At 34.9% G+C, this 27883-nt stretch overlaps 1 pseudogene; it reads right to left on the minus strand.

Moving 5' to 3' along the window:
• Nucleotides 1-16319: 16319 nt before the first annotated feature.
• Nucleotides 16320-27883, minus strand: part of LOC116632209 — a 180573-nt pseudogene continuing 169009 nt past the window's right edge.

A 27883-nucleotide genomic window follows, 5' to 3' on the forward strand; every position in this document is an offset into this window, starting at 1 on the left:
ATAAATAAATGTCAAATAACAATTCCCATGACTAGTATTTGAACTGAATTTAATGATTATTATGAAGACAAAGCTGTGATAGGCCTCTGTGTAGAATGCTTAAAGGGGGACAATCTGAAACGATTTTAGCTCGGAACCATTTTAACAAATGAATGTATTTCTTAAATTGCCACATCAACCAACCCTGCTATCTAATTATGGCCAGCAAAAAGGGCTACAGATTAACTATTCCAAAGCCTGAGTCATTATTTTTAGTTGACATGTCTCAACATTCAGTTAATAAATCCAAAAAGCATTTCATTCATTTCAATATTCTAGGTTTCCATTTTACATCTGGTTGGGAATATAACAGGAAGTTGCACTGTTCCAAGTCAGACATTCTCGAAGGACTTGATTCGGACTCTCTGATCTTATTGGCCATCAGTGCTTGAACCATTTTCTGGGCTAAAATTCTTACGGTTTCTTCTTAGAATAAAAATGTAAGACAACTATCACCCATCGTTTCCAAATTATTTAGTAAGAAAAAACATCAGTAAAATGTCTGTCCTATAGCAAACAGAGTGGAATGGCCTAGAACATGTGATTCTCTAGTGCCATCTAGAAAGCATATGGCTCTGTACTGATGAACACAGAGCAGGGCAACACTGTTGTCAGGGAGAAAAATCTTAAATTCACTGATTATCAAAAGGAATTTTAGAGTAACAATATGTGGAAGTATTTATGGAGAACATAGGAATATGATTTCAATGTTTTAAAATTTATTTAGGTATTAGGCTTGTCCTTTGGAAAGTTGTGTACCTGGCAACATTAAATCAGTTGGTTTCCTAGTAGACATACATTTGTTGATACTCTGTCCACTTATTTTGAGGGAATCTTTAAAAGGTATTATAAAACTTGAAGCTGTATTTGCCATCTGCTATATATATCACACAGTCATCTCTATTTAGTAGCCATGGAGGACATTTCTCTTTGCTTGGGGGATACAGTTGTGTTTTACCCAGCCAACACTAATTGTATTTTCCTTTTTGTATTGGATACCAAAACTCTCAGAACCATATTTAAGGTCTACTTCTAAGAAATGTATAGGGTTTCATTGACTCTCCTGTATCTTAACTGTATTACTGGCATCAACTCTCTCTGTTAAGCTCTGCCTTAATTCCTTTACTTAATTTTAGGGTATTCATCTGGTCATACTGAATCTTCAGAGGCTGCTATGAATCCAATTTTGAACACTGAGGAGTTATCAAAATTAGTTTATAAATTTTTCCTTTTGCCATACCACTTTTTGGAGATTATGAGTTAAACAAGGAATTCATCAAAAAACTTTAGAAAGTCCAGAGTTTTTTTTTCTTTTTTTTTCCTAAAATAGTTCAGTGTGCTTTTCTTTTTTTTTTTACATTTCTTATTTAAACTCAATTTAGTTAATATATAGTGTATTATTAGTTTCAGGGGTGTTCAATGTACTTTTCAATCATTAGTCAGCCCCTCATAAATTCCTAAGAATACGATAATAATCACTTAGTTCAGGCAAAGGAATAAGACAGCTTTTGCAAAAACAATCAAACCTATAAAAAGAGAAACATTCAAAGAAGTAAGTTTTGGGGTTCTATTTTTGTGTTTCATGTAGTACCAGACTGTGGCAAATACGTACTAACTGATTATTCGCTTTTTTGGCATTGATGTCCTTCCTTTGCAAGTGATTAGTAGACATCTCCAACAAAATGTCCCAGTCTCTCACATTCAGGATATCCCCAGACTAACATTATCTTCTGCCTCTCTTTCCTAGCTGCTCTTCTATATTATTGCCGCTAAATATGGAAGCACAGAGAAACCTTTTTTACCTTTCATCACCCCATAGACACAACCAGTTCTACACACTGATTCTAAGAGTCCAAAGCCATCCCTCTGCTCTTTTTCATTTTTAGTATCAGGACTCTACCCTGGGCCACCGCTATATTTGCTTGGGTGTTCTAAAACAAAAAAAAAATAACATTTTCTGTTTTGTATCCAAGGCAAGGAATTCTTCTCAAATGAGCTCAAATAAAAAGGGAGTGGGTAGCCACTTAAATCTACAGGGCGGTATTGTGGGGACTGAGGAAGAGGGAAACCAGACCTCCCTCTGTACATTACATGCTGTGGTAAGGATGTGTACTCCTCCCTTTGACAGGGTGCAACATGTCACCTGGTTGTAGATGAAAGTTACGATCCCTTTACAGGATAAGGTGGGAGCAAGAACTTGCATGCAATATTACAACCTATCACAACCCAACTTAGTAGTTCAAACTGTATGCTAATAAACTTCAACTCTTCAAAAAATAAATTCAACTCTTTATTCCAATGGTTTTCAAAATATTGTGTTGATCTCCAAGGTTCCTCGGACATGCTGTGATGCTGACAAGGGAAATTGAGAGGGGCGAGGTTCTCAGCACCCATCTCCCCCACAGTAGCTCTGCTTTTATCTGTTTTTATATCAGAGAACCCTGTAAGATTTGATTTGGGGGAAAATAATAGGTTTCTTCATGTTCAGAAAAAAGGCTAAAACCACGTTCTTTGCTTGGTAATTAAGATCTTCTTTCATACAATGCCAGTCTGGTTTTCAAAATTTATCTCCCCTATTCTTTTCCATTCACTTTGCACTTCCAAGCCAATCTCACTGGTCATAATTATTTTGATATATCACTTTTTTTTCCTTCCATGACTTTCTTCACCCCATCCTTTCTACATAGACCATACCCTCCTGTTAACTAAACCCTTTTATTCCACTATCGACACTTTGCAAATCCAATCTGTATAGTTTGCTAGTGCTGCCTGGCAAAGTACCCTGACTGGGGACTTAATAGAAATTTTCATCACAGTTCTGGAGGCTAGAAGTCCAAGATCAAGGTGGTGGCAGAGCTGATTTCTTCTAAGGCTTCTCTCCTTTTCTTGCAGATGGCCATCTTTCTTCAGTGTCTTCACATGTATGTGTGAAGGGTCTTCACTCTATGTGTGTGTGTGTCCTAACCTCTTCTTAATATAAGGACACCAGTCATATTGGATTAGGACCTCTCCATATGATCTCATTTTGCCTTAATTATCTGTTTAAAGGCCCTATCTCCAAATACAGAAATGTTATTTTTAATTTTTTAAAAATATTATTGAGATATGATTGACATACAGTATTGTATAGGTTTAAGATGTACTGTTATGTTTTTTTGATACATTTATATATTGCAATATGATTACCATCATAGCATTAGCTAACACCTCTATCACTGTCACATAATTATCATTTCTGTGTGTGTGTGGTAAGAAAAATTACGATCTAGTTTCTTAGCAACTTTGAAGTTTATAATAAAGTGTTTGCCTACAGATTACAATCATGATGTTATGCTACTAGATCTCCAGGACTTATTTATCTACCAGTTGCAAATACAATCACATTCTGAAAGTACTGGGGTTAGGGTTTCGACATACAAATTGCAGGGGGATACAATTCTGCCATGACACTATCCTTCAATTTTTTTGTGTGTGAAAACACTAACTCAGCTCTTATTGAAAATACCCAACCTTTGTTGAAATAAATTGTGGAAATATAATAGTTTCATCATGAGTATATTGCATAAAATAGAAGAGATATATGCATATTTTAATATCCTTTAATAGCTAGTATAGTAACCTCAAACAGGTAGTCTTCAACAATCACATAAACTTAAATTCTGTGTGGTTGGGCTCCTATCTGTCTTTTAGCTCAGTGATCACACTGCTGAGGAGACCTTTCCTGGCCACATTCTAAGATGCTTACCTACTTGCTCTCACAATCCCACTGCACTTACAGGCATGTCCTTTTATTTTCTTTGTTGCTTTACTTGTTTATTGCATTTCTCCTTCACTCTATTTTAAATACCAACAGGGCAAAGAGCTTGTCTGTCTCACACAATCACCACTGAATCAGCGGTTCCAACACAATGCTGGGCACATTGTAGGGATTCGATGACTCTTTCTTTATCAAATAAGTGGAGGAAAAATAGTGTCAGATATTAAAAAGTGAAACAGTAGGCAAGTAAGCAAAAATGCGGCTGTCAAAGAACAATCCAACAAAGCCAGTAATTCAATATATCACAATAAATCTTAATTATCAATGTACTGTAAACAGTATTTTGGGAAACAATAACATTTTTTTTCAAAAGGGCACTGAATAATCACTAAGCTGGTAGGGAGCCGATTATAATTTAAATAAGATGATAGGGAATGAATTACCATATTGTCTACAAACATTTTCATATCCATGGGGGAAAAAAAACAAAGATACTATCTACTTTCAATATATAACTGCAATTAAATGTTAAAAGTTTTTTTCTCTTGAAAATTTATGTTTATCCTCCAAAAAAAAGGTTTCTTTAATATATTGGCAATATATAAATATGTCTTCTTTAGATTTATCTATCTAAAGTTTTCCTTCTCTCTATCTCTCTATATACATACCTACAGATGTCATAATAAATACCATTAAAGTGGTAAGTCGTCCATTCTGTGACTGTAACAAATAAGGGTGTCACAGTGAAGTTTTGGGAAGAAGTCCCATGCTTTTAATCCCATATCCTTTTCATGAATCTAGCTCATTGATGCAAAATACTAAACCATTGAACAAGAAAATAGCTTCTATGCAAGAAGTAATTTCTTTAGTGGTAGGAAATTTGTAGTACTAAAAACTAGATTGTCTGAGGATAAAGTTCAAAATAACCACTGAAAAAATAACATGAGGACTTAATTCTTTCCCAAGGGAAATTGTAAAGAAGAGCAAATAATTTAATGCTAATCTAAAAGATAATGAGAGTTAACTGTGGAATAAAAATTTCAAAAAGCTTGTGTACTTGTAATCTTTTAGCTGTTTTTCTTTATCAAAATCACAGCTGAAATTGTAAGGGGATTTGTATATATCTTTATATTCTGCTTCAAATACTTTTTGTTGATTGTAAAGAATTTTGCATGGTCGGGGCGCCTGGGTGGCTCAGTCATTAAGCGTCTGCCTTCGGCTCAGGTCATGATCCCAGGGTCCTGGGATCGAGTCCCGCGTCGGGCTTCTTGCTCAGTGGGGAACCTGCTTCTCCCTCTCCCACTCCACCTGCTTGTGTTCCCTCTCTCGCTGTGTCTCTCTCTGTCAAATAAATACAATCTTTAAAAAAAAAAAAAAAGAATTTTGCATGGCTATGTGTTCAAATGGCTTTTTGAATTGCCACAAACTTCCCTTTTCCTTCTAAGTTTAATAAAATAAATTTCGAATAAAAACAAAAATGAACTTAGCAACAGGTGAAAACAAAAGCATTTTTCATTTCAACAATATAGATACACCTTATTTCTTTGTTTAAATAGTCTATGCCTTGTTTTTGCCCCTTCTTTCTTTTAGTTCACGTATTCAGACAGTAAAAGTCAATGTTATATTATCAAAAGGATAACAAAATTATTTGACTAAATTTGAAATTAAAGTTGAAGCTAAATGACAATAATTATTTCCTTTCTCCATAGTCCTATTTGGCACTGTTCAAATGATTTAGAAGCTTTTTCAATTTTATACACAATGTATGCCAGTAGGTGGTGGTAGTATTTTCTATAAGCAGTACAAAGCTGTTTTCATTAGTAAATAACCCCAAAATAGAGATCATTTTCAGATCTTCAGAAGTTCCTAGAGCAATATAGAGACTTCAGAGATAATCTTTCCTAAGTTGTATTCCCAGACTCTGTTTAAAAGCAAAGCTAGGCATTTTAATCAGTGTATCAGATTTTGGGGGGTGGAGGGGAAATCCTCTAATAAATTTAGGGGGTACGGATTTAATTCCACAGCATTGACCATTACATTTTCTTTTCTAACAGATGCCAACCATTAAATTGGAAAATCGAAATAGAAGATAAAAGGTGGATATGCGTATCCAGTTAGTGGGTGATTTTAACCAGATTTTCTCCTTCATCATGGCTCATTTGCATTGTGAATACTTGGAAAAAGACAGCTTTTGTGGGCTCTTTGCTGTGTTTGTTGCTCCTACAATGTAATGCTATTCAAAGGGTCTGATTGTGTATTCAGATATCACATACATATTGCCCCGAGTCGGGGATTTCCTGTTACTGTGAATGATAAAGATTCTTTCCTATTTAACGTACAATTCGCCCATTGTGTCTACATATGTGAAAGGGCACCTCTGTGGGATATACATAAGCCGGGGAAGAGACCAAGAAATGAGAGGATGCAGAATTTTGGCAGATTGTAGAAAAGAGGTACAGTTAGTAAGGGGGAGAAGAGAGGCAAACACAGGAGATCATTCCGTAAAGGAGTCGACTTTAGTTTGGGATGGGATGGTTTGGAAAGTGATCTGGGATTAAGGGCCTTCTGAACTGCATTTGTAAAGAGTTTTCCTGATCTTAATTTAATCTAACTTTTGGGAATCTAAAATACCCCTTCCAGTTCTTGGTCCAATTTTATTTTTAGAAATCAGGAACTGGAAGAATATACGGAGACATGATTCATATTTAGAAAGCCAAGATCTCTTTAAATTTAGATATAAAGATAGGAGGAGAATAGTTTAGAACCATGTTACTCAAAGTCTGCTCCTTGGACTGGCAGGATCACCTGGAAGCTTGTTAGAAATGCAGAATGTCAGGCCTTGCCTTCTGCCAGTCCTACTAAATCCTAATCTGCTGTTTCACAGGATCCTGTGGGGATTTGTATTCCTGTCGAAGTTTGAGAAGCACCGATTTAAAAGATTCCTAGTTTACAGAGCGGCTTATTCTTTTCTTAGGGTAGAGAAAGCAAGCATTAAGTGGTCCTTTTCTCTATCACACACAGTCTCAACAGAATATCTCATCTAGACATGAACTTCAGTCACTCAAGGTCCTCATTTTCCTATCTTCACCCTATTTGGGGATTCTGTTTATACTGTAGTAAAGAATTAAAAAAAGTGGGGGGGGGGAGAAAAATGGACAGATGGCCAGACAGAGGGAAAAAAAATCAGGAGGGTGCTGCAATTTTAGGGATGACTGAATCTTAAAGATCATTTAGTTCCTTGGTTCCCCTGTCTAGGCAGCCAATGGCTGTGTCCTTACATATTATGCTTCCGTCAGGACTTGGTGACTAAAGTGTCCTGAAACGCTTTGCACATAAAAACTGGTGTTGCAGCTCTTTTGAAGCCGAAAGCAAAAAATCCCAGATAAGATTAAGCACCAAAATTTTGGAAAGTAGTTATTGGCAGCAGAATGGAAGCAAATTAAGCTTGTGAGCACCAGTGAATTTTTAGTTGTTCTACAAGGTTTCCTGTTAAAATGAGTCTGGAAGTGTTTAAAATATATTATAAGTTTTTAAAACAATTTAATCAATTATTACTGTTAGAAATGCCCATCTTTTTTAAAAGGCGAGACTAACCCATTATGTAACTGTATCCATTCCCACTTTTAAACCTATTGAACAAAGGAAATGCAACAATGATTGTATTCTAGTTTCAATACCTCCATGATATAAGAAGGACCACCCATATTTATACCAAGTAAGTATTGATACAATTTTTAAAATTTTGAAATTTATGTAGTTTATTAATTCATAGTTCCTAGATTTAAAATAAAGCTCACTCCAAAGGAATTTTGCCTAAAGTATCAAAAGAGATTTAAGCAATAATTTAGAACAAATGCAATATTATACTGTGTATTCTAGAACCCAGTGTGACACGTTCCAGATAGAGAAGAAATGCAAATAGTTACCTGTTGTTTTAATTTTAACCAGAATACTTGCAGTGACACCCTGTTCTGATTCCAGTTTATATTCATCCTCATTCAATGGTAGAGAGCTACTTTCTAAAATGGATTTGAGACATCGGGAGTGACTTAATCAGTTTTCTACTGAGGGAAAATAGTTATTGAAGTGAAAAATTCTTGGTATTCAGAATAGTCATTAGGATTGTTTGCAGACACTACAGGACTCTTCCTCATGGGTTTCTTTAATTGCCATCAGCATAAGCCTGATACTACCACCAGCCTGGACAATTTTTCCTGCTTCCCCTACATTGAACTTTTGTAAATGGTTTATCTATGAAGAAACCCTTCTGGAAACATCAAATTTTGAATATGGCATATGTTTCATTTTGGGACACTGACAGATTCAGGAGTATATAAAAATAATTTAAAAGAAAGATTTAAACCAAAGGAATTGAGGTGTTTGTCAAATAGCTTGTTAGTAGCAGACCTAGATAGAAACCCCATGATTAACAACCAACCCCCAGCTTCACTTTTTCTCTATATCAAAGCAGGAGATTAGATGCAGAAAGAATCACTTCCTGAGCATATTCCCTGCTCAATGCATTCAAAGAGGATCATGATCGTATCTGGAGGCTATGCCCTGCCCTAGGTCACTTTCCTCTGAAAGGCATTCAATGGCCCAAGGCCAGACTAGGCATACTAGAGTGTCCAACTGAAACAAGAAAGCATGATTGCCCTTAATATTGTCACCTTGAATTTGACTTAAATGTAGTTCATGAAACACACTCAGATCAGTAACTTTTCATGGCTTTGTGCCTTTTCCTACTTTTTAAAAAGATGCTAGAGATAGAACCGGGAAGTTGAGATCAGCTTACTTTTGCAAAAGCACACATGAAATCATTGATGAAATATTTTCCAGACCATCAGTTTTTATTTTAATATAATTGTTTATATATACCATGTAATAACCCTTCAACAAAGTAATCGTGGGATAAAAAAATCTATTATCTCCATGAGATGTCTGTTCATTTTATGTATATATACTCACACACATACACCTTATTTACATATGTATTTATACATGTATATAGCTACATATATACAAACACACACACATACGCATGTATTCATTCAGTCATCCATCATGCATTAAGATGTGTTACAGCCCTACACTGAGTTCTCTATTTTGAGGTGGGTGGAGAAACTCAATTTACAAAAGCCTGGAAAGTCGGGGGTGACCATGTTCTCTTGGAAACCAGGGCAGGAGGAAGAGTATATTAGGTCCTACATAAACACTTGATGATTAGTTGAGCAAAAGTATTAGCAGTGAGCTTGTCCGGAAGCACTGCTTATCATTCCAGCATTTTAACTTCATTATGTTCCTTCTTAAATCCATGTTGGTGTCAAGAAGACTTTCTTTTTTTTTTTTTTTAAAGATTTTATTTATTTATTTGAGAGAGAGAATGAGATAGAGCATGAGAGGGTCAGAGGGAGAAGCAGACTCCCTACCAAGCAGGGAGCCCGATGTGGGACTCGATCCCGGGACTCCAGGATCATGACCTGAGCCGAAGGCAGTCGCTTAACCAACTGAACCACCCAGGCGCCCAAGAAGACTTTCTTTAAATATAATAAATACCCAGGGACATTATTAAATTTTGTCAGCTAATACGTTCTCAGGATTATCTAACCTCAGGGTAAGGAGACCCTGTGATGATAGAGCACCAGATATTGCTACAGAGAGGGGACAGACTTGGTAGAAAATGAAGGTAAATGGCCACAAAGTCAAGTTTGACTTTTCCCATAGGATAGCCTCAGCCCAGTTCTGTGACCATCCAAAGCCCTACTTGGAAGTTTTCTTTGGAAAGCCTCATTAAATGATTATGGAGCTCACTTTACAGTTGTGACTTGAAAAAATGGTATCATTTCACTGTTCTTTAGTCTTAAATTAAGGACGTACAACCAGAAGCAGCGCAGTGATAAGTCCTAGGGCTGTCCTTTCTAGGCAGGGTGAGTGAGGTCTGTCCCTGAACCCATGGCGCAGGAATTGGCATCTACAAAGGAAGTGGAGGAGGCCTGGGGGTGGAATCACGAGATTGTGAATAAGGTAGGCAGGCATGAAAAGTCACTGTGCAGGAAACAATAAAGTCATAGAACTGGGTGTTTGTGCAGCACGTCGTGTGGGAGTAGGAGAAAAAGAGTCTTTTCTTGGTCAGGAACCAAGTTGAACAGTTTGCAAAGACCAGTTAAGTCATCTGAAGTGAAGCAGTTGCTTCTGCTTTGGGGCCCAGTTGCCTTTTCACACATGGTTTAGCTTATACTCTGGTCCTTGGGTGGAGAAATAATAAACTGAGGTTGATCAAAAAAATGCCTCTTCCTCCATATCTGTCCGTGTTGACTCAATTCTCATCACTTACCCCTTTGAAATCAACTACACTTTCTTTCCTTCTCCATTTTTTTTTCTTTTGCTCCTCAGAGAAAAAGGTGGAGATCTTAAAGAATGTTATATTCAAGGCCATCACAGACTCAGAGAGTAATTAGAAGGTGTCCTAACTAAACATCCTCGTTGGCAAGGAGGTATCCATCAGTGGTATTCTTTTCGAAGGAAGGCATTTTTTCCCCAGAATCATCTAGGTATCCAAGCATGGATTAGCCATTATAAACCATGGCCATTTAACATTTTTGCTTCTTTTTTCTTAAAGAGATACATTTGTTTAAACTGGAAAACATGATGTTGACAAGAAACAAAACCAAAATTTCACTTGTGTGAGGAAAAGATGTTTTATTAATTAAAACCCCTTAAGAGCGTACTCTGTGTCTGTGGGTGTATATATGCTTTATTTCTATTCACTTTGATATGATGTGACCATAAATTTAAGGACTCCTTAAAAACCATGCCTAAGACATGTTTTTCTTCTCTGATTATAAAAGTACTGGATTCTAATTATAGGCTTTTCGAAAAAAAAAAAAGAATAAACCATAATCCTACTCTTGGGAAAAATACTACTGATAATGTGATTTATTTTTTCAAGATATATATATATATATATATATCTTATATATATATATATATATATCTTATATATATATATAATTTTTTCAAGATATATATATATGTATATATATAATTTTTTCAAGATATATATATATATGTATATATATACCTATGTAACTGTTTAAGCACAAAGCATATTAGGGAGTAAATAAAATTTTATCAGGCTATTTTCTAATTTAACTGTTTTACATAATATTTCTTTTTCATTTTAGCATATTTTCAGTTGAATTCATACTATTCTATTATGGAACACTGTGCATGGGCCTAAATTCAACCAATCACCCTGTTTATAGAAGAACATTTGGTTTTCCAGTGGTTTACTACTAGAAATAATCCTGCAATGAAAAAGTTCATGCTTAAATCTTTGAGTTTTTGACAATTTTTTAAGATAAATTTCTGGGAGTGGAAATAATGCAAAAAAAGATACAAAAATTTATTCATAACATATTTTAAATATTTAATAAACATTTCCAACTATTTCTACCTTTCCATAAAGCTATGAAAACTAATATGCCTTCCATTAGATTACAAGTGGCCTATCCCAGAAAAAAATATATTTTTTGGCCAAAAAAGTATGTTTGATTTAAACTTATTGCATTGCTGATGAGAATACATTTTTTAATAATAACTTGGTTAACCCTATTTCTTACTTTATAAATTGCCTGCTCATGTATTTTGCTCAGTATTTTATTGGATAATGGTCTTTTTTATTGGACTCAACAAGTCCTTTATAAATTTAAGAATAACACCACATGTCTATTAGATGAAGTATAAAATTTTCCTTAGTTTTTGTTTACTTTCAAACTTTAATATATTGCTTTGCCATTTAAAATTCCATTTGATGTTATAAAATCTATTGATTCTCATTTGTAAATTTCTCCATTATTTAGATATTTAAAAAAAATTCTATATAATCACAGATTGCATATTCTTCTAAAATGGTTCTATTTAATATTTTAATTTAACATTTTAGGCAAAAGGGAAATAATCTTAGCATTGAAAAAGGCAAAGATTTGTTATGTAGAAAATTTTAACTAATGTTTTAGCATTATTTAGTAAGAATCAATGCAAGAAACCATTGAGTCTTGATATCAACTTAGTCGTATTCCAATTCTTTTGTTTTGATTTTTTTCTGAACTACATTCTGATATCTTGATTTGTTTATTAATTTTACAGCAATGCACACTTTTAAATATTTAAGTTAAACAATACATTTAAATATTTTATAGCTTAAGAGCCTGCTAGCTCTTTTTTTTTTTTAGAGGTGCCACGAGTGTCTTATTGTATTCAATTAAAGCATACATTTTTTATGTTTATAGAGCATCTCCTTAGCCTTTTTGTTTTAAATTAGTATTTTTTTCTTTATAGATTTGTTTTTTTTCTCAGGATGATATATTTTACTATGACCAAATATGTAACTAATACAAATTTCAAGACTAAACTTTAGAAAAGACATGTCAGTGAAGTTATGTGCCCATTGTCACTCAACAAGCCAGTAAATTATAGCTCTGGAATCAGAACTCATGTTATTACAAATTTCCAGCCTGATGCTTAACCCACTGAAACTCATAGCTGTATTGTTTATAGGCTGAAAAAAGGCCCACTGTGGGGCTTCTGGCTCGCAAGGAGCTTTTCCTACGCATTGTGGAGAGCCTCCCTATTGGCTTGCAATAGCTTCTTAAAGCCTCCATTTTAGAAAGAGAAGGAGCTCAAGACAATACCCTTACCATGCTGTCTTATCTTTGTGAGTTAAAAAATAAAATAATGTTAAAAATCTCTTTTGAGAATGCTATTATTGAAATAGACAGTCTCTCTGGGGGTAGGCTGGGGTTGAAAAGGGCAGGTTCCTGGAATGTTATGGGGGCCTAATGATATGTCTGTGATATAAAACAGTTTCTGATATTTTCCAAATGGGTTATTGTTCATGTTTAAGTGATTATAGCTATGATTTAAGCCAAACTAAATATTCTCTTTCCACGGTTTACTTCAACTCATTCTAATCCCTCTTCATGCAAACTGGTCCAATTTTAACTTTTTTTTTTTTTTTTTTCTTATGTGGGTATTAGATCATGTGGGCAAAATTTACTGGGTGAAAGAGTGTGGAAACTAAAAAAAAAAAAAAAAGAAGAAGAACAATACAGGCAAAGACTGTGTGGTTGGTAGGAGGTAAGGGGCAGGATTGATTGCAAGTGTTCTAAGAGAAAAATGACACATCCAACTAGGCATCAGGAATCATTTCTTGCCAATGAAATTTCTGAAGCTGTGGAATCATCTCTAAAAGAAATGATTGAAACCTCTTGTCTGAGCCACTTACAATTGCACCTAATAAAGCTTTTGAGAACTCTATACTGTTAGTAAGGGATGATGACCTAATAAGTCCAGTCCATTGATTCTGTGATAGCCGTGGTAAGACCCACTCATGGAATAACCTCATAATCAAATCTAAGACACCCTGCAAGCACTATATAAATTCATGTCTCCAATTTTTAGATGACTATTCAGATACATACTTGTATTCATAAAAAAACTTTTCCCTCACAAAAGACTGTATTCCTCTATCACTGGAGAAAGAAATGATTTGAAAATAAAATATAAACACAAAACAGTGATTTATCAAATTATAACACACAACAGCCTGATGCTTGTTTCTAGCTGTTGGTATTGTTATTTCAAGACTAAGGAACCATGGTGGAGACTCAATCATTATTTTATCAAAATAAAAGTGAAGAAGGAAGAAAAACACTCTAAGCTGACAATTTGCATATCACATTTCAACGTGATGTGATTTAAAACAGCTGATATATTAAACACTCAAATTAAACTTTACAAGCAAATAACCAATTCTATCTTGGCTTCAGTATTGCCTCTGGCACATTTATAATATGAATATCTGAACAAAATTATAAGAGCCTCCCTTTTGGTGCCTGGGAAACTTATTATCGATTTGACATTCAAGGCTAGGACTTCCCGATGTAAAAATTTAGAGCTAATACTTGATACTGGTCTGATTGACTGAACTTCGTGTAGTTCCTACAAAAAGGCTAAATTGGCAGCTCCCTCCTTTTACCAAATATCGGTTCCCTTTCTAAATCCTTTTATGTTCCAAATTAACCTGGGGATTTCCACCTTGACTTCTTTAGTTGCAATGCAAAATGACATGCAGAAACTTTCCTGTTAACCTATCACGTGGGACAGAATTTGGTTTCTGTAATCATAAGCTCAGAGCCCTATAGAGAGCTTCTAAGTGGTAAAAGGAAAGGAAATTGGAAGGAAGAACTGAAGATATTTTTCTCCTAAGAATTAGCACAAATACAGATTTATAGCCTACACATGTGTTTTGTTTTTACTGATGGTTGTAACTAGGGACACCTGTAAGACAGAGCCAAAGGGGAAGAATTAAAAATAAATGGAAGAAAAATGTAATAATAATAGCTTCAGAACTTGATTTGAAGCCTAGTATGTGAGACTTTAAAATTCTCCTTTCCTGGAAAATGTTTTATCATTTAGCTTATGTAATTTAGCATACAGTATGAAGGCTGAAATATAACAACATTTTTTAAAGGATTCTTTCAGTATTTCCAACGGAAATGTTGAGCTAAGTGTAGAATTTGTGGGATCAGTTCGCTTATAAATAATGATCCTTTATGCTGGCATTGGGAAATCCCTGTTTCCACAGCTAGTTCAATAAAGCAATTAATATCAATAAATGCTGAAGAAAGCAAATCTCTATTCACTTTTGTCTGGATTAGTTAACATGAAAAAGATCCTATCCCTCTCCCGGAGTATTTAAACTTCCCACAGGACGACATTCTAATGAAAGGTAAATAAAGTATGTTTTTGACATATGTTCCTCTTGTCATACACTATCTACTTATCATAAGATGGTTGACCTTACTCCTCCCTACAGAAATTTTTACTGTGCTTTTTCACTTAGGCCAGGCTCTTGTAACAAACTTGTATTGTAAATATACCTTGGCGTTTTTTTCCCCTAATATCATTAAGTTTGCTTTCTGTTTAATTTCCTTAAAGAAAACATAATTTCCAAAATTGAGATATATTTTGTTTCAATATAATGCTTTCACATTCCATGCAAAATAGCTCACGCGAACTCAGGGTTTACAGAGGATATTTGAAAGAAAGAGAACTTGATGTGACAGGGCATGTTTTAGTGAACCTCTTAAAAACAATCTACACAATGAAAAAATGCTTTGTCAAGGTGATGGGTGAGATCTAATTGATCCCATTGATAGATAAGGATTTGTACATTCAAACTTCCAAAGATCAGTATTCAGTAAACCAATGACATGGAACAGCCTGAACTTTCACTACATTTCGCTAGATTATTTGAGATTTCACACACAAGCAGTAAAAAACTTAAAAGATATTATCCTGTAGCGTCCAAGAAATGCAGAAATAAGGTAAGAGTTGAAACGCGTTATTGGCATAAGAAACCCATGGCTCATGCTTGATTTATAACACACCCAGTTTTGTCAGAGTTGGCATGCATGCACTTTTTCTGACAGTATGGTGATAACATACTACAAGAGTTGAAGCTGCCAATTCTTACACCTTCATTCTACTAGCAAAGAATTTTAAAACAAAATTTCAATATTACAACAATACCACACTGCTTTGTTTTTACTCTCAATCTGATAAACCTATTCTGCCTGTTTATGAATTTGAAAAAAGAGAGATAGCTAACTTTAAATATACTTAACTAAATAAATGTCCATATACTTGTTAAGTGCATATACACCAAATTTATATACAGTTAAAATTTGAGATGAGGTGCTTATTACTAAGTCATAAGCAGGTAATAGTTTAATTTTGAAATGGAGTAGTCATCTCCAACCAGCGCCTTAAAATTCAAAAACATGAACATAGGCAGCATTATTACTCTCCTTAAAATAAGTTTAAAAAAAGTGCCTTCTTGTGATGGGAATTGAGTAAGTAAGAAGACAAAATTTTGTACAGTAGTTACATTTAAAAGTTACATTATAGTAAAGCAAGGTTTTTCTGAAGAAGTTCAAGATTTGCTTCTGCAGTGTTAAAAAGATAGTTTTATGTGGATAAAGGAGTTATCAGAAGAAAATCATACCATATGGAAAAATGAGAGGACTGTTAGCATTTATTGTTGTTCAACTTTCACATTAGTTTGTTCTTTAAAAGGGTTTTATGTTTAATCCAATTAAAAGTATACTTTAAAACATTTTATATATAAATTGAACTATGTTCAAAAGTGGATAATATTCTTGATGTTTATATCAAGGGATTGCTAATACATTAAAGTACAACATGTATTATTTAAACTTTTTATTTTGGGATAATTGTAGATTCACATGCAGTTCTGAGAAATAGTGCAGATGATCCTGTGTACCATTTACCTAGTTTTCCAGTGGTCATGACTTGTATAACTAGAATACCATTTCACAAATAAGATATTGACATTGAAACCATCCACTGATCATTTTCAGATATCCTCAGTTTTACTTGTACTCATTTGTATGTGTGTGTGTGTTTAGTTCCATACAATTTTGTTATATTTATATGTTCAAGTATCCACCACCATGGTCAAGGTACTGAAGAGTTCCATAACCACATTCATCTCTGATGTTGTTCTTTTATGAAAATGCTCACTTCTTTCTCCCCCTCTCATCCCATCCTGACCATTGACAATCACTAATCTGTCCTCTATTTAAAAAAATTACCATATTAAAAGTCTTATATTATTGGATCATACCAATGTAGCCTTTGTTACTGGACTCTTTCACTTGGCAAAATTCACTGGAGAGTCATCCAAGTTGTTGTGTGTATCAAAAGTTTGTTTCTTTTTATTGCTGAGTGATATTTATTCCAAGATATGGATATACCACTGTTTGTTTAGCCAGTCATCTGTTTTGAAGGACATCTGCCCCTCCCCAAGTTTTGGCTATTATGCCAAGTGTCAGCAGTTTTTCCTTTCTTTTATTGAATTCTTGTATGATTCTATTATACTCAGAGAGCATACTCTATATGAATTCAATTATTTTAAATGTGTTGAGGCTTGTTTTATAATCTAGGATATGGATGCTTGAAAAAATGTATATTCTGTTGTTGGCTGGAGTGATACCAATGATAGATGATAGATAGATAGATAGATAGATAGATAGATAGATAGATAGATTGATAGACATAAATTAGATCCTGTTCATTGATTGTATTGTTCAGATCTACCATATCCTTCCTGATTTTCTGTGTAGCAGTTCTATCAGTTGCTGAGAGGGGAATTTTTAAGTCCCCAACTATAATTAAGAGTTTGTATATTTCTTTCTTTAGGTTTATCAGATTTTGGTTCAGTTTATTGTGACTCTTGCATGTACATTTAAATCATTAGATCCTCTTGGTAGATTGTTTTATTCGTTTTATCATTTTGTAACACCCTTCTTTCTCACTAGTTAATTTTCTTTGCTCTGAAGTCTACTTATATAATAGAAGTATAGCCATTCCTGTTTTTTTTAAAGTTAATATTTGCGTGGGTATTTTTTTTCTATCCTTTTATTTTCAACTATACATGTTGTTACATTTGAAATGAGTTTCTCTTAAATAGCATATAATACAGTCATATTTTCTTATTGACTCTCCTGATCTCTTTTAATTGGTGTGCTTAGACTACTTATATTTAAGGTAATTATTGATATTTGAGAGCATAAGTCTGCCATTCAATTCTGTTTTCTTGTTTCTCTGTTTCGTTTTTTTTTTTTTTTTGGCTCCCTGTGGGATTTTGAATATTTTTAAGGATTCCATCTTGATTTATTTATTGAGTATATCTCTTTGTTTAGTTTTCTTAGTGGGTGCTCTAGATATTACTATATACATATATAGATATATACACACACACATACACACACACATATATGAGTTATCACACTCTAGTGGTATCAATATTTTACTGTTTTCAGTGAATTGTCTAAATCTTAGTTTCATTTATGTCTCTTTAGCTTCCCCACTTTTAATTTTAATTTATTTTTTTTTTAAAGATTTTATTTATTTATTTGACAGAGAGAGAGATAGCGAGAGCAGGAACACAAGCAGGGGGAGTGGGAGAGGGAGAAGCAGGCTTCCTGCCTAACAGAGAGCCCGACACGGGACTCGATCCCAGGACCCCGGGATCATGACCTGAGCCGAAGGCAGACGCTTAACGACTGAGCCACCCAGGCGCCCAAGCTTCCCCACTTTTAAATATGATCCTTGTGAGTATTACATAGTGTTATAATTTTTATATCATCATCAAATATGATTTATAAAACTCATGAAGAGAAGAACAGTCTGTCTTATATACCCATATTTTCACTCTTTCTGTTGTTTGTCCTTCCTGATGCTGCAAGATTCCTTCTTTTACCACTTTTTTTTTTTTTTTTCTGTTTGAAGAACATCTTTCAGCCATTCTTTAAGTGTAAGTCTGCTAGTTACAATTTTTTTTAGTTACTTTGTCTGAGAATGTCTTTATTTCCCCTTTCTAAAGGAAGAGTTTTTCTGGGTAGAGAATTTACAGTTGACAACTCCTTTCTTTCAGTATTTGTGCAATGTGTCACTTCATCTTGGCCTTTGCATTTTCAGGTGAGAAACTTGCTGTAATTTTGAAATGGCATTCCCCCTAGGTAATGTGGTATTTTTCTCAAGCTGCTTTCATTTTTTTTCTTTGTCTTTAATTTTCAGAAGTTTAATTATGATGTGTCTTGCTGTAGATTTCTATAAATTTACCTTATTTGGAACTTTCCTAGGCTCTTGAATCTTATGTTTATGTCTTCCACCAAATCTGGGTCATTTTCAGCCTTATTTCTTCAAATACTCCATCAGTCCCATGCTCTTTCTTCTATCCTTCTGGAATTCCAATGATACAAATGTTGGATCTTATGTTATTGTGTCACAAATCTCTGAGACTGAGTTAATTTTTTAGAGGGTCTATTTTCTTTCTTTTGATCAAATTGTAAATTCTATTGATTTCTCAGTGATTCTATTTTCTGCTACTTATATTCTACTATTGAATACATTAAGCAAGATTTTATTTTGGTTACTGTATTTTTAAGTTATTTAATTTTGATTTTGTAACTCAAATTTTTCTTGAGACTTTCTATTTTTTTCTTTGTTTTAAGAGAGTTTGATATTGCTTGCGGACACATTTTTATGATGGTTGCTTTAAAGCCCTTGTCAGATAATTAAAAAGTTTGGTTCACCCTGGATTTGACATCAGTTGATTGTCTTTTCTCATTTAAGTTATGATTTTCCTGGTCCCTGGTATGATGTGTGATTTTCTTATTGTATTTTGGACATTTTGACTATTACTTTAGAATACTGTGGGACCTGCTTAAATATTTTATTTTACCAGGCAGTCATCTCTTTAGGTTTAGCGTACAGATCCTGTTCTATATTTGAGGACCTTGGTTCAAATTGAAATTTAATTCACAAAGTGTTTGTGATGGTATTTTGGTCAACCTGGTTTATCTGTTGAGACTGAGACCCCACTAGTCCCTGTTCATGTAGCCTAAGTGAGAGGAAGGAGATTCTATAGTCTTGGCCGTCATGTGTCTCTTGGCCAGGGAAGGGATTCTATGGCCCACAGAGACAAAGCAATTTCCTATAGCAGGTCACTTGTGGTAGGATACATCATCTTGCTTGTGCCACCCAGCCACATGTTGTCTCTTGGTGGGGAAGGGGAGTTTCAGATTCAATAGAGAAAGAGAACACTTCAGCTGACCTCTTACTGTCCACAAGGTTCCTGATCAATCCACCTTGATAGTGCTCCTGACTAGCTTCGAGTTGTTAGCAGGACAATCCAGAGGAGAAGTGAGCCTACCTATGCCACTTTTATTGTTAGGTTGGTAGTTAAGAAATGAAGTGAATGGGTCATTTTTTCTTTTGGGTAATGGGTTATAAGATGTCCTGCCACTTTGTGTTCGTATAGTCCTAGAATTTCTAGCCAGTTTTCCTTCTTCTTTCCACTTTTCAAGGTCTTCCTTTGCCTGCCTGTTGCATTATTTCCAGCATTTATAGTTGTACTTAGTAGAGATGAAGGAGAGATAAGTACACTTGATCTTAGCTATCTGGGGTGTGACACAGTGTATTTGAATTTTTAAAAGACTAATTTTTTTTCAGAAAGTAGATAAAAAATATTCCAACAGGGTATATAAAAATTGTAGAAACAAAGGAATATGAGAAATAAGAGTTGGAGAGATAAGAGTAGGTCTGATGCTGAGTATGCAAGACAGTAATTGGAAAAAATATTTCAGTGTCACAAGTAATTTCATACCTTAAATAATAAAACAGCGTACATATTATGTACATAAGGAGAAAAAGAATCAGAAACTGAATATTTTGACAAGTGTCAAGATAGTAGTGATGTACTATTTGTGGTAGTTTTTGTAATTTCCCTAAATCTTTAAAACATGGTCAAAATAAACTAAAAGGAGTAGCTACTAGTGCAATATTTTTTTTGATTATGTAATCATTGCTTATTGGCACAGTTCTAAAAATGATTTTAAACTGATTCAAAATCTAATAGACCAAGATTAGCATAAACTACCTTGAAGAAAAAACTAAAATTAGAGAAATTATATGGAACACATAATAAGACATAATAAATCTAGATAATTTGAAACATATAGGTCAAAAAATATGCAAATGAAACAAAATACAGGAGTCATGTACAGTCACTTGTTACATGTTGAAGGTAGCACTGCAATTTAGGGAGGAAAAAAATTCAATAAATAGTATTAGGTCAATTGAGTATTCAAATAGAAAAAAAAAACAAAGGAGCTTTGGCCTATATTTCACAGCATATTCAAAGACAAATTCCAGATGGATCATCATCTAAATTTGAAAGGTAATATATTAAAGACACGAAGAAGTAGGCCTTCATGAATTTGAAACAGGCAAAGATTTTTTAAGTAGAACAGAAAAGCACTGACCATTAAAGAAAAGATTTATAATTTGGACCATATTAAAATTTAAAAATTCTGTTTATCATAAGACAATATTAAGAGAGTGAAAAGACAGGCCACGGAGTAGGAGAAGAAATTTACAATGCATATATACAATGGACTCTTAGGTAGACTGCATAAAAAGTCAACCCAGGGTGCCTGGGTGACTCAACGGGTTGAGCAGCCAGCTCTTAATTTTGGCTCCAGTCATGATCTCAGGGTCCTGGGGTTGAACCCCACATGGGGCTCACTGGAGCCCAGCACTGGGGCTCATGCTCAGTGGGGAGTCAGCTTGAGGATTATCTCTCTTCCTCTGCTCCCCCCCAACTCATGTGCATTCTCTCCAAAATAAATAAATAAATCTTAAAAAAAAAGACAGCCCAATCAAAAAATTGTCAAAAGATTTGAATACTATTTTATTAAAGAAATTTGTCCAACTGGTTAATAAGCACATGAAAAGTTGCCAGATTTCATTATTCATCAAAGAAATTAAAATTAAAACAAAAAATGAAATATACTACACATTCACTAGAATGGCTAAAATGAAAAAAAGATTGAAAATATCAAATGATGGCAGAAGTGTGATGCAACTGGAATTCTCATACATTACACTTGATAGTATAGACTACAGAACTAAAATTAATTCTTTCAGTTTGTAAAAATACCTGGCCGTACTATGGATATAGGCATACACAGAATCCTGTGACTCGGCAATTCCATCCCTAGCCTCACATATGCATACACAGGCACCACAACACAGGCAGAAGAATATTCATAGAAGCTTTGTTCATTACACACAAATGCCCATCAACAGAAGAATAAACAAGCAACCAACAGTGTATTTATATATAAAGTATCACAGAGACAAAAAAAAATTTAGAAAAAAAGAATTACAGCCACAGACAACATACAGATATAATTTCAAGCAAAAGAAGCCAGATACTATAAAGTACACACCCTATGATTACATTTGTTTAAAGTGTTAAAAAAAAAAAATGAAAGGAACCGGCATGATCTCTATAACAAAAGTCAGAATATTGGCTTAAGTTTGGATGTTTATTTCTTGAGAATGGACATGACTGAGGCTTCTGAGTTCTTCACTATGTAAACATTTATTGAGCTATACACTTAATACTTATGCACATTAGTGTATGTACACTATAACCAATTAAAATATTTACAGAAAAACTGCCTACTATTACTTGAAAACTATATCAAAACCACTTGTGAATGACTATTAAGATAATGTGCAGAGAAAAGAGCCAGAAGTGTTTCTAAACATTATTTTATTTCTATTCCACATTAAAAACAAAACAAAACTGAGGAGGATATAAGTAATTAGAAATTAGAGGATGTGGATTTGAGTCAGGACTCCTCTGTTTACTCATGATAAAATACAGCAGGTCACAACAATCAGCATCAATTTTTTTCATCTGTCAAATGTAAAGTAAAACACCTGCCTCAATCAAAATTTTATGGATGGTAGTATCTGAAGGTGACTTACAAAGTGTTGTAAGTTTAAAAGTGTTGAACCTTTAAAACAAATGCAATTTGAGATAGGTATTTCATGTTATTGAAACACTATCGTGTCATGATTTGGAATACTTAAAAGAATAAGAAGAATGTTAGGTATTCTGGAAAGGGGATTTAGGAGGTAAAATAGGGAAGGTACAACTGACCAGTCTTTTAAGACATTTCAATGCAGTTTATACAATTGAGCATAGAGCATTTTCACTTGGAAGACCATTTCATAGTCCTGCTAAACTCATTTTGTCTGAAATAGATATCTTTGTACATAATTCGGTTCCCCTGTCTTCTGATTCCTGTACGTAACCCAGAGAATTGCTGTCTGCCAAGATACTCCACCTTCTAAACTTACCTCCTTCCTTACAGCTCCCTTCACTCTCTTGCATCTACATATTAACTGCCAAATCATTTTTTAAAACTCCCAATCTTTCTCAAATCATCCAATTCTTTCCTCTATCTTATCACTACTTGATTCAGACTGCCCTCATCTCTCATCTATTTTTATACAATAAACTCTTGATTGACATTTCAGCATCTATGAGCGTCTCCACACTGTGGCTGAAGTCAACTGGCAAAACAGATCTCGTCACTGTCATATAAAAATTCCTCCACTGGATGAGAAATGCCCTTAAGATGAACACATATTCTTGGACAGAGCAAAATTATTTTTCATTATTAGGCCTATGTTGTCTACTTTCAAATCTGATTCTTATAATCTTGCTAGTCTGCCATTTGCCCCTCATCAAGAATTTTTCCTCAGGCCCACTAACTTATGTGGATTCTTGGAAAAAAACAATGATATTTCAATTTAGAGCTCTGTTATATGTTTCCTCTGTCTGGACCCCTTTCTACTGCCCTTCATCCTCTCTTGCATCCCTTCACAAACTTTGATGCATTCTCAGGTTAGACATCACAACCAGGAAGCCTTCTCCAGGCAAAGCTGGGTGTGGATACTCTGTTATGTGCTCTCATGGTAACTTAGTCTCCCATCAAACAATCTTGCAATTGCCTGTCTACTGGTGGGGTCCCTGACCAGAAAACAACCCCTTCAAAATGCAGGCTCAAAACCCTTGAATCTCCTATATCTGAGAGAGTACCACATATTTACTAAGCATTCGATTAAAATGTCTTAAATGAATGAATGACTATATAGGTATCAAATTTTTGGTGCAGTCTGAAGTTCTGGCACTCTTTAGTACCCAAATAGGTATAGTGAACTTTCAGCAGGATGGAGATGTAATAGGAAGGGAACTTGCAACTCATTGAGAGGAATGATAGTGTGGGGAAAAAAGTCACAGGAAAGGTGGGAGAGTAGATGTCTCTGAATGATTGATGGAAAATGACCTTCCTAGGTACTCTAAGTGAAACAAGTGCCTTCTCCTTTACTAAACTGCATAGAGTTGTTGTGAACATTTTCGAAAATAAGCTAAATAGAATCCAGAAAGGAGAGATTGTTGGAAGGCTTCCAAGAATATAGAGTAGTCTGTGGAGACTGAGAGTTAATGGACATTATAGCATAACTATCAGGAGGGTGAATTACAATCACATTGAAACCCATGTGAAAAGACTTGACATATCTGTAGTCACCACAAATGAGATAAAGAATACTGGTAAGCAAGAATATAGCTGCATGTGGGTAAAAAATAAGCCAAAGAGTTACTGTATTAAGATTGAATATAAATTGTTATTAATAATTTTAATTAGGGGTGCCTGGATGGCTCAGTAGGTTAAAGCGTCTGCCTTTGTCTCAGGTCATGATCCTGGAGTCCAGGGATCAAACCCTGTATCAGGCTCCCTACTCAACAGGGAATCAGCTTCTCCCTCTCCCTTCACCTTGCTCCTGCTCTCTCTTTCTTGCTCTCTCACTCTCTCTCTCTCTCAAATAAATAATTAAAATATTTTTTAAAATTTAATTTATTTTAAAGTATTTTTAAAGTTCTGGTGATGCTCTAATTATAGTTATATACGTGCATGTATTATTTCATGTAACAAACTACTTTTGGGATGAACATATTCTATTAGTCAGGATAAGTGATGTTGTATTGAAATAATACATAATCCCAACGTTTTAGTGGGTTTCATAATGGAGGTTTATTTATTGCTTCATGCTTAATGTCCATTGTGGATCATCAGGGAATCCAGACTCATTCTATTTACTCAGGTACCCAGATGACAAATGCTCTGTTTGGACATGACCTTCCATGATTATGACAACACAGAGAAATCATTCATTGATTCTCAAAACCTTCTTTTGAGATGATGGTTGTCATTGTCACTCCTGTTTCATTAACTACAAAAAAATCATGTATTCTACCCAACTTCAAAAGACATGGGAAAGTGAGATCTTACCAAATGCCTGCATGGAGAAACAGAATATTTTTGAACAGTTCTAATGATAGCTTTGAATGGATCACAGAAGTAGGGGAGTGAAAAATCTTATTCTGGGCCCTAATCAATAAAATGATACTAAGAAAGTAGAGCAGAGAAGGAAATTTAGTCTTTGAGAAGTGGAATAAAAGGCCATTGTGAAACAACTAGTCATTGGCAGCGGTATAGCTAGGTTTTAGTTTCAAAATCTTCCTTTCATATCTTTAGTAGTATATCCTACTGCTTCCACTTTCACATACTTTAAAAAGGGATCAGTGAATTCCATATTCCTGTGGCAGTCTGTAATTTTGTTTTGTATCTCTCAATACTCTCCTCATCAACAAATTATCAGAAGAAAGCTATAGGGGCGCCTGGGTGTCTCAGTTGTTAAGCGTCTGCCTTCGGCTCAGGTCATGATCCCAGGGTCCTGGGATCGGCCCCGCATCGGGCTCCCTGCTCATTGGGAAGCCTGCTTCTCCCTCTCCCACTACCCCTGCTTGTGTTCCCTCTCGCGCTGTGTCTCCCTCTGTCAAATAAATAAATAAAATCTTAAAAAAAAAAAAAAAGAAGAAAGCTATGGATTAAATGGTACCTTGTATATCAAGCCACTTTGGTTTCATAGGTATATAATTATTATTATGTTTAAGAAAACTTTGGTGACCTTCAGTGAGGATATTTTTAAAATCAATATTCAAAAAAAAAAAAGCATCATTTTTGCCCCCCCCCCCCCCCCCGGAGACAGATTTGCTTAAACTGCTTAGTTGGAATGGACCAACCTTAGGACAAGTAAAGGTTTCTAACTAAAAGAATGATTTATAAAAACAATCAAATAAATTATGCTTGACTCATATTCTGCATTATCAATGGAGTGGAATGTTAGCATCATCCCATAACTGTTCCTATTAATCTCCAGTCTGAGATGTTGAGCAAATCATCTGCTTGAACAATGATTCAGGAACAACTACTCTCAGGATTCTATCTAACATTATAATTTCAGGAGTAAGAGATAGGATTATGAAACCTAAAAAAATATCACTTGTACATTTAGAAAATAATGCCACATACTGGGAATATCCACACTTGCTATACCCCCTTTTAGTCCAAAAAAGCTTGGAAGAGATTTAACTGTGATACTTAATCAATCACAATTTGCTAATGATATCAAAGTGGCAGATTCAAGTGCACTTTAGATCATTTGAAAAGCCTTTTATTTTTCATGTATCCCTTTTGTCTGGTGTAGAATAACCTTTAAAACTCTGTCTCAACCCTCTCTTCAGTGCAAAGACAGAGACTAATCACAAATGGGAACTGATTGCTGTTCACCAAACTTGAAATAAAATGCAGGACTAAAGCTTTATATGCAGAAAAGATAGAGTCCTCTTATCTCATATTGAATATGATTGCTGCTTCTCTCCCCACCCTTTGACACTCATTACCATATTAAGGACATCTTTACAGAGAGGGGAAGGAACTGTAGATTTAAATTTAAGAGTCATATTAGTTCTACTAAAAGTTCTTTAATTTTTGTTTGTTTTACCTGATTTAAGTCTCCATATGTCTCTTCTTTCTCTAATTTTCTTAGAAATTATGGCATTGGCACGATCTCCACCTGAAAATAATTTAAACTCCTGGATTGTTTATGAAAATAAAAAGTGATTTAATTACCCATTGCTGAGTGTCTTGCTACTTTTCAGAAACACATATGTACAGAACTCTGCACTTACTGTCCATATCAGAGATTGCACATAGGTTCCCTTTGGGTTAGTTCATGCCTACCAGAGCTTTTATTTGGCTTGTAGTGTCTGTGTGTGTGTGTGTGTGTGTGTGTGTGTGTATTCTACACAAATACATACTATATTAACATAATCATCCAGATTTTTGGCTTCTCTTGAACACAATCAAAAGATCCAATATCCTGTCAGAGAAATTGCTTTTCTTCTATAAGATCTACCCTCCTTGTATATTGCTATTTTCCTCTACCTAGCCCTTTTTACCCATGAGTGTTTTCTTTCTAATTTCTATAAGCAGTTTTGTTGGTCACCCTTGCTCTATATAAATAACATTACTCGTTCATCAGTGTTATGGGCTCAATTGTGTCCCCCTTCCTAAATTCATACATTGTATCTCTAAGCTCCAGAACCTTATAATGTGATCATATTTAAAGATAGGACCCTTATAAATGTGATTACATCAAAATGAGGCCATGAGGGTGGCTATAATCTGATCTCATTGGTGTGTTTATGAGAAGAGGAAATTTGGACACACATAGAAACCACAGGCAGATATGCACAGAGAGACACAACCAGGTAAAGGGGCACCAAATGGGCAGCCATCTGTGAGCCAAAGAGAGAGGCCTCAAAGGAAACCAACCTACTGACACCTTGATCTTGGACTTCCAGCTTCCAGAAGTATAGGAAAATAAACTTCTGTCATTTAAGCCATCCAGTTTGTGAAATTTTGTTATGGCAGCTCTAGCAAACTGATATGCTCAGTATCACACCCCCACAAAAAAAAAATTTGAATAGTTTTTTGCCATTCTGCAGAATCAGGATTTTGTTTCTCACCCAATTGGAATGGTGTATGTTAACATTTAGAATATGATGTTCTTACAAACACCCTTGAGGAAGCACCCTGAAAGGATAGGCCATTTGCCTTTCAGAGACCCAAAGGTAACGAGAAAGGACAGATGTGCCTTGTTTAATAGCAAAGCCAGGACTGAGAATTGAAAGACCCATTTCAAACATGAGCCTCCAAGCAACAGTCACAGGGAGTGAAGGTACTATTTGCTGTAGAGCTGCATCTCATGGGGAACTGCATATTAATACTTCAGAAGGGGTAACTTCTTACCAACGCACAGAATGAAGGTCATGATTTCCCTGAGGAATTCTTCAGAGGAGGGCGGCTAGTTGAAAAGCATCATAAAGGGAAATTGCAAGTAACCAGCATTTAGATAATACAGGTGAGATAGGTCTGATTCCTTAGCCCCTTTCCCTTCTTGCTCCCAACTCCAGGCAACTAGGGGTCTGCTGGGACTAATCCTACTGGCAGTTCTTCAACTTGTCCAATCTATTCTAACACTCTGAATATCTCTGGGCACTGCCTAATATATATGCACACTCCCACCCACTTCATGTAACCTCTTCCTTATTCTCATTCCCAAACCATTCCATACTTCAACTATTTTTCCTCTGTTTCTCTTTTTCAAAAACCTTCTATTCTCTGAAATAGCATACCCCAACAAATCAACTTCTTAACATAGTTGGCA

This window comes from Phoca vitulina, unplaced genomic scaffold, assembly GCF_004348235.1.
Source record: "Phoca vitulina isolate PV1807 unplaced genomic scaffold, GSC_HSeal_1.0 scaffold1, whole genome shotgun sequence".
Lineage (NCBI taxonomy): Eukaryota > Metazoa > Chordata > Mammalia > Carnivora > Phocidae > Phoca > Phoca vitulina.